General features: G+C 40.3%; 1 protein-coding gene and 1 long non-coding RNA gene across 10 annotated transcripts in view; one reads left to right on the top strand and one right to left on the bottom strand.

The window, feature by feature from the left end:
- LDB2 (LIM domain binding 2) overlaps positions 1-12,562 on the bottom strand; it is a 207,258-nt gene that overhangs the window by 19,392 nt on the left and 175,304 nt on the right. The window lies entirely within an intron of this gene.
- Positions 597-9,857, top strand: LOC116653341. The gene is made up of 2 exons (XR_004306943.1): positions 597-769; positions 9,227-9,857. It is a non-coding gene; the product is annotated as an uncharacterized LOC116653341 (long non-coding RNA).

Raw genomic sequence — 12,562 nt, 5'->3', positions numbered from 1 at the left:
TGTTTATACTTGCAATTACCTAAGAAACTAGGAGTTACAATTTCCAGCTAAACGCTTGCAATATTAATGATCATTAGCATCTAGGGCTTATTATTTATTATTTATAAAAAGCCAGAGATATACTGGGCTATTTTACAAACAACTCATTCTAAAGAGATTTCTATCTCAAGCAGATAAGAAAGAAAATACTAAGCCAGGAGTAATTTGGCAACAGTAAGGTATGCACATGAAAAAAACAATTTCACGTAGTGATCTACAAGTCCCTTGAGGACTACTGATATATTTGATACGTATTAAAATGGTTCTCACGTGCTGTCACTTGAAAATATGGCTGTTTTGCTATGCAGATCACCTGCTGCACATTAGGCAAAATGTCATTCATTTCACTGATAATTTAGTTATTTGGAAAACAATATAAGATCAATTTTGCCACAAAGATTCTGGAATTTGTGGTTTCTCTGTGTCCAGCTAACTCTGCAAGATGCAGCCGGATGAGATGCAACTCCAGAAGCTCTGTGCTGCATTCACTAGTAAATACTCAGCATCAGTAATGTTTATTCATCCTATGCTCTGCCCTGAATGCCAGTCTAGGACTCTCCAGTTTCTCACTAACACCCAGAGGTAGCGAATGATTTCTCAATAATGCAGTGTTCAGCTGCTCAATTGCTCCCAAGCTACATAGCTCATCATGTTTTTACACTGCTCTTTATCTGCAGCCATTTCAATTCCCAGCAACAGCGAGAACAGAAAGAAGCAGCACTCATTTCAGGTAAGACTAAGCTTAAAAAAAATGTATTTTTCTAGGCAGATACTGTGCGCGAGTAGCACACAGCAACAGCACACAGCTACGCCCAGCGCTGCAGCTAATTCTCATCAGTGTGCTGGATCCCAATTTCATTTCTCTTTCTCTCCTTTCCTCTCTCTTTTAAAATATCCGTCAGCTAGCAGCTTCCATCAGGGCCCTCTCCAAGCACCCCACAGCAGTGCAGGTGACTATGGTAACTGCTAGCCCTCCTGGCCATTGATTCTGTCCTTCCGTGTGGCGGCAGCAAGAGCTGCATTTGTGGAGACGAGCTTGACATCTGCCTTCTTTAGTTACCTCTTCGGCAGCATTATCAGTATGTGCTGGAATGAATTCTGTTTTGCAGTACTTCTAAGCACTAAAATAAGTGTTTAAGGCCTACTAGCCATTGCTGTTTCCCCTCAAACTATTGGTAAATGTAGATCTTATTATTTTCTTTGATATTTTGCTTAGTTTTTCCATTTTCATCTATGATTTGTGGATCATTAGTTTATGGGTTTAGTGAGAGCTTTATTGTTCACATTTATGCTACTTTCTTTTAAGTTTTAATACTGATTTTAATAGATCTGTATTTTTTGGATGTTTTGCAATCAACTTTTGCAACTTTAAATTGCTTTCCCTTCTCCATTACACACAGCTATCAAAATGATGTCCTTTTCAGTAAAAAGTCTCTATATATTTTTTTCTATTCACCCTCTATACATTGAGATGTTCTCAGAAACCTTTCCTTCAGTGATATCATACCAGTACTGTTTGTGCCAGATGTACTCATGCCTCTTTCTATTTCACTGTTCACCAAAGTAAACAGTGGGAGCTATTTAGTTTGTTTTTTCCTAGCTGGCAAATAAGGTTGAGTACGGGCAGCTGGTTTCCATACCACGAGTATGTATTACTGGAATCCCAATGGCAGAGACAAACTGCATCCAGCTGCTGTAGTCCAACTAATGAAAACAAAAGAACTTGCAGAAGTCTCACCTTCCACTTGACAGGCTTAGTCTGAAGGCTGTGAAAACCCAGAATTTGAATAATTCATTATGTCTTTGCTGCAGACTTCCTGGTGAAATCTGGCCTCACTCAAATTATATAAATTGGTTGCTGGGTTCCACAGTGAGGTCAACCTGCCTGAGCCTTCTCCTTGAGCAGAGATCCCAACTGCAGAAAGGGATCAATACATCACATCACAAGCCTGTATTGTAACAAGAAGTCTTGTACAGACTATCATATTGTGTGATTCTTCTCTCCCAGCTATTTGTATATTAAACAATCGATAGGCAGGATATGTATCTTACACATCTCCGATCAGAACTGAGTTCTGAAATGCTTTAAGAGAGTCCATAAAACTTACCTCTGCAATTTGATTTAACATTAGTGTTAAACTGTACCGCAAAAGTCATTATGCCGACTACATTATAGGATCCTTTATATTGCACTTGGTACAGCAGTGAGTATCAATCTCAGAAAGCTTGTCAGGACAAAAATAAATTCTATTGTAAATAGGGACAGATTCATTGATTTCAGCCTATGTAGTATTTGGATGGTGTTCCACCATTATGTGAGGGTTAAGGTTGGTCTATAGTAATGAAGGAGTTGAGCTGAGTACTTTGGACCAAACTGTTTTTACCTGAGCCTTGTTCTGTGAACTAATTTTTTTTTTTTTTTTTTTTTTTTTCCTACATCCAACTGTAGGTTATGAATTGACACAACTATCCAATAGTCATTGCTCAACCTCACTGATTCAGTGGCCTGGTGCAAAGCATGTGACACATGAAATACATGAAAACTTTCTTAATTTCATTTTCTCTAGATAAAAAATGATGCAGCTTACAATTTATTCTCATTTCATTATTATTGCCTCTTCTCCTAACACAATCACCACTTTTATTTCTTACACAGTACTGAGTTAAGGACAAAACAAGAGTGAATTCTGAAGCTGCCATACACTTCAAGAGATGTTCCTCTCATGCTTTGCCAAGTGCAGATATTTAATAATCTGAATTCCTTAATAATCCACCATCACAGTCAGCCCGAACAGTATCTTTAGGAAACAGCATAGGAAAAGTCTATTTCCCCATCTGTCGCCTCCCATCGCTATCATGTGTGATGTTGTTGCATGACATTTCCTTCCTCTCTATTTCTCCAAAGGCAAACAAGCAGTATTCAGCAGTTCTGAGTCAAATCCTAACACCTGATATTTCTGATATGCAAACTGTTAGCTTTTTCTATTTGTGCAACAATGAGACCTTATCAGTTTTGCTGCTTTTCATTTTGACTATGAAATGCATCCACTATCACTCGTCACCTATGTCCCCGGCAGCTCCCTTAGGTTCAGATGGAAACCGGCATGCTGTTTGTCTTATTCAAGCTGCCGCTGATCCAAAACAAATCACAGCATTATAAAAAAGATCAAGAGCACGGGGACTGCATTTGAATGCTGGCAGTTTTTAGTAGGCAGCTATATTACAACTTGGAAATAAGTTTAGAAATGTTTTTTGCGGTGAAATGGTCTGCAGATGGCAAATGCTGCCTTCAAGATACTGACAGCAGAACAATAGGAGAGGTTACGCCTGGCCAAAACGCGATTCTGAAAACGCAGGGGTGCAGCTGAAGTTTTACTTTAGTGTGTAATTTTTTGAGGACACTTCCAAACATGTGTCACACATGAGGACGCCCTTTATACCACAAAACAAAACATTGCTACACGCCTTTCATTTTACAGATTCGCTTTTTTCTACACTGCGCTACTTTCAGGTTCCCTTGTACAAGAAATCAGCTTTCCTTCATGCAACAGATACACATGAAGATTCACACGTACTGAGGCAATACCACAAATATGATTCATCCTTCTGACTAAGGTGTATGTAGCAACTCTAATCTTATTTACAACCATGCAAAAATGAAGCTTTTTCCAGAGTATAAGCAGCTAGCTCTTCTGTGTCATGAATCTGTTCCCCGTCCACATAAAATCCTCTTGTTTCTATTCTGCAGCTCAAGCACAAATGCGGTGTTTTTCACATAACCAGTTCTATTTTTAGCCTGAATTGTAGGAAGTCTGCAGCATTAATAAATGGAAGAGAAGTACAGAACTGCACTGCATGGTAATGTGCCAGTGCCAAAGCTATCTTGGCCATTAGCCAATGAACTGTGGTTAGATGTTAGAGCAATGAAAGTAAAAACACCACTTATAATGGAACGATTAATAAGCTGACAAACTTCCATGTATTTATTTCATACTTTCTGAATGCCAACCTTATTAATACCAATATATTTTCTATTTTATTAGCAATATCTCTCAGTCTGAAACATACACATATGCTTACATGTATGTGTATTTTAGACATGCAATTGAGGATTTCCTTATTCTGCATTCAAATAGAAAAGAACAATGTAAGAAGCAGACAATACTTTGCAGTGTAAAGCTTGACATAGGAAAAAAGAACTAAGGAAGGAGCTTTTCTTTACAAACTAGTAAGCAACTCTGCTAGATGTTAAATCCACTGTTTCATGTTTTTCTCTCCTGCTGACTCCGTGGTTGCCTCGTTTGGTACCAAAATTATGAAAGCAAAAATCCTGCAGAGCCTTCACACAGAGGACAAAAGTTCACAGTTCTTGCAGGGACACAGTCATCCGTAATCTCTCCACTTCTCACCCAATCTACAAAACTTGCCCCAGTGCAGCTACACGGTGGACAGATGGATGTTTATATAAAAGACCTTGTGCCTCAATAAAATTCCATTTCAGGGTTATATAAACACAGCAATTACTGGAAAATTGAACTTTTTAATTAAACATATTCAAAGAAAGTAGGGATTAATGACTTTAAAGTAGAGAGCATTTAATGCTTACATTCATAGATCATCCACTATAGCGAAGCTGTATTATCACAATCAGCCACTGATGCTTTTAAGTATTGATACCGTGTGTGTTAATGATGCTTTAAAAACTGTCTTCGTAAGAAGATAATTAGTAACACAACTAGCATATATTACACCTAAAGCTTTGCATTCAAAATCATATTTCAGCAAACTTCACCCACAGCAACATTCTCACTATGTGCTTCAGATAAGACTGGCTGTAGCTTGGCCCAGTGAATTGCATATCAGGTACATTTTGGATGTTTTTAGTAACGCTGAAAGAGGAGGGTATGGTTCCTAAGCACTGCCATAGAAAAATGCAGAAAAAACTGCCCATCTGATTCTCCGATTTGTAGGTAGGAAAGCGAGTGTTAATTTGTACCTCATTTAAATACTCATGCAAAATTATTTGGTGGTACTGAAATTGTGTCTGCTCTGATTGGAGCCCTGGTTGTGTTCATCTGAAAAATCAAGCTCTGTACTTCCCATGGATCAAATCCTACATGGTGAGTATAGAAACCCGCACACAAAAGTCAAAGGGAAAAAAAAAATAAATCAGCACTAGGTTTGTTTTCCTGTTAAGAATTCCATCCAGGCACAGCAAAATCAATACTGTTTCTCTGCCTGTACACACCATAATGGAGCTGTTCTGCCAGGGTCTGTACAAAAACAGGGATGGAGTTTAAGGTGGGTGGATGTGACAGGGAGGTGTAAGCTGGCACACACTGCTCTGTGTCCCTGAGTGTCAGCATCTCATCAGCCCATGGGGCCATCACATGTGGCCTGGCATCATCACATCACTGCCTGGCAGCCTTGCTGAACCTTGCAAGCGAGGAGGAGGCAGGGACACCCAGTGCCTGTCTGGGAGGGGAGCTGGACACCAGCACTGGTGTCTGCAGGCAGATGTGGACAAGCAGGCCTCCTGTCAGCCCCTGCTGAGATGGAAAGGTGGCGAAGCACTGAACTGACAGCCGCCACATGCCTAGAAAAATCAGATGTCCCAGCCTGCCCATGAGCTTAATAAATTAGATACTGGGTTGTTCAATGGCCTTAGAGCACGTGGTGCTGTACCTTCACTTAGCCTCTCCTACATTAATTTTCTGTGATGTTCGATGATTAAGATCCACACTCCCTCTTTCCAACATGTATGTAAAGAAGCGATCTGGAAAGCAATGGGAAAAGTCTTGTTAACCCTCTCCCTGTTTCTGTTTTCACTCCCTGGTCTTTCACACCTGCCATGCCGCAGTTCTTGAGGTGCACCGGCAACTCCCAGGCAGCTGCCAGTTTTTGGTGCAGCTGATGGTGGGTCTGATCTGTGCCTGACATACCTGCTCTGAATTTCTGGGGTACTTGTAGAGGTGAGATGGAAAAAGCAGAGAGCAATAGCACACAACTGCTTCACAAAAAGAAACCTTTCAGCGGTTGTCAAATTACTTAATCCTCAGATTACTTAGATGAATAACTGAGCTGCCAGCTGAAAAGGAAACGTGCTTTCTGGGAAGTCTTTCAGATTCATCAGTTCATTTGAAGTTTTCAGTAGAAGTAATGTTGTAAAAGGTCTTCAGTGTGTGTATCAGTGCTGCTGACTGCACTGCAGCTCTGCTCCCAGAGCTGATATCTGTGATATGGTGAGCCGTGCTCACTAATACACCAAGCCTACCAGGAAGGCTCCTGGAAGTGTGCTTCCAGTGAAGCAGAGGGCTCTTCTTGTAGAAATTAACTTGATCAGTTAGTTTTTCTCTATCCAACAGGTTACTTTTGTATTGGTATGCTTCTTGCTTTATGAGGTATCACCTGCCACTTCTGCATGAAATTAGCTACCACCAAATCAGTCCTAAGTGCACAACAAACTCTCTGCTAATTTGACAGAAATGTGATTTTGCTCACATCCAATCCAGGCTGGCTTTACATTGTTTATTGGTACTTGGTGCACAAGCGGTCAGTACTGATGAGAGTGGAACTGCAGCCCTATAGTGGGTGCATTTACCCCTCAGGTGGCATGGGTGAAGCCCATCCGCCAGCCCTCAAGGTGTGTGACAGAGCAGTGTTCAGCATTTAGAACCACGTTATTTAGAGTCCTGTTTGTTTTCTGAGGTGAAGAGGAGCTCGACTAATTGGGCAGCCCTACGTTTCTGGGTTGGGAAGCCAAAATTTGACTGCATGCAGACGGCTCTATCCATCCATTACTTAGGCACACAGGCAGTGTGCAGTGTTGCTGACACCACTGGGGGCAGCACAGCTGCAATTTCCAGATCAAGACACAGTGTTCCTGGAAACTCTTGAGTACAACAATTATGATTTGGCTTTTAATAATTTATTTATAGAAACATTTACCATCTACATCTTCTCATGTGAGCAAGGGAATGTGAATTTTACCTCTAGTACATGATTTGGGTAATTTTGCCTATGGTAACGTATCGATTTTCTTCAGGCAGTGTAGTGTTTGTAGAGAGCAAGGGCGGATTTTGAACTTTTCTGCTAGTGTGATCACAGTAATGTATCCTCTATCTTCAAAACTACTTTTTAATGTGTTTCAGCCAGGACTGAAAATATCACACAAGCCACAGAACAATCGTCAAATTCTCATTATCACCGCTAGTGTTGGGAGAAGTCGGCTTTACGAGGAAGGAGTTACTGGGACCTTCAGATTCCTGCAGTGTTCATGTTTTCTTCCATAGAAAATAACCTCCTGGTGGAGAATGTGGCATCCAGAAAGGCCTTCCAATGGTTCCCTGAACTACTCTGTGTCCCACCTATATAATAAGGAAACTAATAATTCCATAATTCAAAATGCGTACTGTGAGGATACTTTCTGCTCTTGCCAAACACCAGTTATGTCCCTGCGAAATGGAAAAACCGCTGGGCTCAGACTGGCAGTAATTCAGTAACACATAATGGCCTATGATATACACAAAGCCAGACTTTATTCTCTGCTGATGCCTTAGGCCCTTTAACACCACCTAGCCATGAATTAGTGATGCTTTTATCAGTAATTTTGAGTTGTTCCGATATTGTAAGAACTGCAAATGAAACTGGCTAAACAATTAGTAATTTTGGCTGCATTTGTTTAAGGAATCCTTCTACAATCATGCTCCAAAATACAGCCCTAATTCAACTCTAAACGAAAGAGCACAGTAATTTTTTTTCTTGCATCTAAATCGGAGTCTAAACCAGAAAGTATCAATGGGCTGCATCTGCAGCTCTTATGTGTCATCTCACAGAGAAAGACATTGATCACCAAGTTAAACTTCTTTGCAAATGTCTTCTGACTTGCACAGCCATTATCTTTGGCACAGATTGTTAAGAGTAATTATTTTCAATTACATTTCTTACAGCAATTTATATTATAAGGGAAAAAATGTAATTTCCAATATTTAAGCAGTATTGATGAAAAGAAATACAACACATATTTTCAGTGGCTGAAATGGGTTGGTATATGCTGACATGCTGTATGACATACCAAAGAGATGCACCTGCATTTTCCAGACTACTGGAGTACTGGGATCTTTTGTTCCCTTCTATTACTGTTTCTATGTTAGACATCATATAAACCCAATACCATCTTTTGATTAACACACGTATTTCACAATAGCGCCTGAAAAACCAGTTTTCTTAGCTTTTGATCTCATTTTACATGACAACATCCTCGTTAACATTACTGATCCAAAGATCTGCTTAAAGGATCTAAATGTCTGTCACTCATTCTGATTGACGCGACACCTTTTCAGTAAGCAACTGCATCCTCTAAACCATCATCTAAAACACTGCGTGTGCTCCCAGAATCCAACACCATTCGCAAAATCTTTACTTCCTGTTCTGTGTTTAATGATTGCTGTACTTGTGTTTTCCATAGTTAAACAGAAATTCCTATATGAGTCTGATCTAGACTCCAGATGAAACAATATTAAGTTCCCACTCTTAAAAATTGGTGAATGAAAAAATCAAATCTCTGAGGTCAATGAAATGACATCATTCTTCCTTACCTCTCCTGGCTGCAAACTTGTAAGCACCCAGATTTTTGTTTTCATAGCTCTCTGAAACAATTTCCTTTTTCCAAATGTATTTCGACACACAGTCCCACGTGCCCACTATTCTTTCGCTTTCTGATACTTGTTTCAGCAGATGGTACAAATGAACTGGGATAGATAGTATTTGCTTAATCCTAGGATGCTTTGAATTGCTGTTTGGAGACTAATGCAACTAGTTTATTATTGTGAACTGCCTGCAGTACAACCTTGGATATGTTGTTTGATCTTGTTTTTCCACAATGGGTTTGTTCTGGGAGCTGATGATGAAGAATTTTACTGCTTAGAGAACCTACTCTGCTGTAAGGTGGAAGCTCGTGCTAAGAAGTCTAAGAGAGTGCCAAGCATAAAGTACATGCAAAGCCAAAGATTTCCAAATGTTAACAATATTTTGAGATTTAATGGGAAAAGTATGAGAGAATTATGGGATGAGTTAACTGATCGAGACACGAGGATCAACTGCTCTATACTGAATAAGCTGCTACTTAGGAACATCTGGTTTCAAAGACACTAATATGTTCTGTCTCCTCTCCTTTCTCTCCCTCTAGAAAGCAAGCCTAGAAAAAACCATGCAGAAGCTCCATGAAGGGACAGAATCCAAAGGATGCTACACTATAAGACTGCTCTCTCCTAGGTGACAGCGTCAGCACTGTGCTGATCCCTGTGCTGCGTAAGCTCAGCTGTTTGTGTGGCAGTACAGCAAAATAAACAAAGGAATTGGTCTGTCTGAAAAATTATCAAAGGAATAGGCAGAATGTGGGCAGAAACATGTGGCTGAAACTGGTGATGTGGGACAAATGCTGCTTGAGAAAGTGATACAGACTGCCAAACCAAGAGCTGGCTTCTGAAGAAAACTGGAGCTTTTCTCTAAGCCAGAAGTGTGTTGGCTTGTTAAAGACAAGCTATCTTTAGCTGCAATTAGAGCTGATTATCTCAGCTCTCCCAAAATGGTCACTCTAGAGCAGAGACTGGCTGCCTGATAGTCATGTGGAGGCTTGTGGCTCTCAGGTCCAGACTCAAGAGGAGCTCTTGGGGACCACCCTGTCTCCAGAAGCACACTGTGGCTAGACTGCATGGGGATTAATAAGCAAGCTTATCTAACAGCTGGGGACCAAATCTGCTTGGCTGAAAGCCAGGATAGATGACAACAGAGAAAAATAAATTTCTTTCTGAACTGCACTTAGATTTATTTCTCTCTGTGTATCAGTCTCCTAGTTTTCCCAGTAGCCAAGTATGGCAAAGAGGAGAAGGTGGTTTAGAAGAAGCAGTTTCCTGATGGAATTCCTAGGAACGATCATTTATCTGATAGGCAGAGCTGAAGCAATTTTTCTTCCTAATGGAATAGAAGCTGTCCCCTGATCCCAGCAGAACAGCAGCACTGGGAATTTGCCTTCCTTCAGGCTTTGCTATTAAAGCAAATGTGCGTGTAAAGTACCAAGGAGTGGCTCTGTGGTCATAGTTTGCTTTTGCATTTCCATTTTCCATTTGCATTTCCATTTTCTTTTTTATAGAAAACAAATCTTTGCTTCAAAGCACTTCTTAGGAGTTAGAGAATGCTTTTCCCCAAGTTACTGAAAAAATAGCAACAGAAAAACATCAGCAGTGGCAAAACTTTTAGCTTCATGAAAGCAGACCATGGATGTTCAGCCATTTAGGATTGTGTCCAGTATTCCCTGAACCTCGGTACTCAAAAACCTCACATCCTGTATGAATTGGAATTTAACATACCTCTGTTCCAAAGCCAAGATGGGGAGAGGCTGTCCTCTACATACAAACAGGGTTAAATTCCAGGCTTCACAGTTTATAGTGAACGTTTGCAAGCCTCAAGTCCCCTTGCACTTATTTGTTTAGAGCTGGAAACACAAAGACAGGCTGGTTGTGGGAGAAGCAGGAGCATAGCTGAGCCCTGCCCCAGTCCCTGGCCTTCACCACAAGCACAGCTCTGCAGCCTCTTCATTTTAGGAGGACCACACTCTTGTGCCAGTAATGCTAACACTAGTGAACAACCAGGTCTGTAACATCCTCTGAACATTTGGTAGAAGGAAGCCCATTCCTGCTTCACATCAGCATATCTCATCTTGTCACTGCCAAAATGCCATGTTGTAGGGGGATTCCTGGAACCCGTCCTCATGCAGAAAAGGCAGTTGGAGAGGACATCAAGGAACACACTCTGCTGCTCAGAGAAGAAATGCTACATATGTATGAAACTCTGTGACAGCCTCTAGATAACTGAATCACTTAGCAGTATAACAATGAAAATAAGTGCTTTTTTTGTTTCTTATTATTGACTATAAAATAGTCCAAGGTCACCAACAGGCAAAACGAAAGCTCAAAATACCAACTTTGAAACAAAAGTTATAATTGTATCATATCAACAATAACTCATTTCCATGGTGTTCCACCTGCCCTCATTAGGTTATACAGAACAAATGTCAGAGAGATAACATTCAGGAAAAAGGTGTTCTTTTGATAAGGACAATAGCTTTGTAGAAGTTCCTCTGGGGGACAATAAATAGTCTTCCTTCCCTCCTTTTAAAAACAAACCATCTGATCTTTTACTAGATCTGTGCAAAGTTTCACACAACTGCTGCTACCCTTCATTTGTATCCCTATAAAATAACGTCATAAGGTCCCAAGATTACTATCTCACAGTGATGCCCAGATAAGACTTGCAGCTTGCATGTACAAATATCCTTTTCCTAGATGCTAGCACCACAAACTCCTGCTTGGAGTTTGAAAGTCAAGCTGTGTTCTCTGCCTGATATATCACCACAATAAAACACTGCACTCAGCGCTTAACAATTCTGTAGTAAAGCACAACTCAGAAAGGAGGAAACCTGCTAAACTTTACAAGCTGCACAATTGTGCTAAACTAACAAAAGAAATCAGAATAAATTCTTACTTTATTCAGACATGCATGTAAGAACCAGAGGAACACAAGTCAGCATTTTTTCAGATTTTAGATTTGTTTTGTAGATTCAGATAAATGTTTTCAAGAGTTGGGGTTCTCCGTGGCACTTGGGCATGGCCATCCTATCTTGGAACATGTGTAATGCACCAGTTGGGTGCTTTGGAGCTTGGCCACTACATGCCTGTCTCCAGTCAAGGCTACTGGTCCCTTCCAGAGGAAAAAGTATTTCTCTCACTGCTAGCAGCATATATGGGATGGGAGTAAAAAGAGACTGCCATTTCTGGAGGTAATGTTATTATAGCTGAGATCTCAGCTTGCAGAAGAACAGTAGCATTTTCCTACACGCAGAAATAATGGACACACGCATTGTGTGTTTGTCTTAATACAGAAGTCAGGAATGAAACAGTGGTAAAGATATGAAGCAAAAAATTAGGAGATACGGTCTTCAAGCTCACACTTGGTTTGTAACTTTGGTCATACCAGTAAAAGAAACAGGACAGAAGGATGGAAGGATGGAAGGAAGAAAGATCCAAATGCACTTTTAAGCCTTTGACTCCCAGAATGAGCTAGAACTGTAGAATGGTTTAGGTTGCAAGGGACCTTCAAGAACATCAAATCCATCCATCAACATGACCAAGAGGTTTAATGGTATTTTATATCTATTACAGATACCCACTTTATTTAAGTCTTCATCTAGATGTCTTTCTCTTGCTTATACCGCCATTATTAAATCACAATCGAGTTAGCAAACCTTTAAAGCATGTTCCTTAAACAAAGCAGAACAAAACATTTGAACCAAGATGGCACAGATGCCTGTTGCATCCCAAGTCACAAACTCCAGTTGAAATCTGAAAGTTTTAACTGAAGGCTGCAGTGAATCCCCTCATTCTGATGGGCTTTATGTGCTTCTGAGCATCTTACAGCTCCTCACATATGCAATAGAGATGATAGCTCTTATAACAATATTGTTAGA

The sequence above is a fragment of the Coturnix japonica genome, chromosome 4 (genome assembly GCF_001577835.2).
Source record: "Coturnix japonica isolate 7356 chromosome 4, Coturnix japonica 2.1, whole genome shotgun sequence".
NCBI classification, from domain to species: domain Eukaryota; kingdom Metazoa; phylum Chordata; class Aves; order Galliformes; family Phasianidae; genus Coturnix; species Coturnix japonica.
The sequence above is the reverse complement of the archived record's forward strand: the minus strand, read 5'-3'. Positions and strand labels throughout refer to the sequence as shown.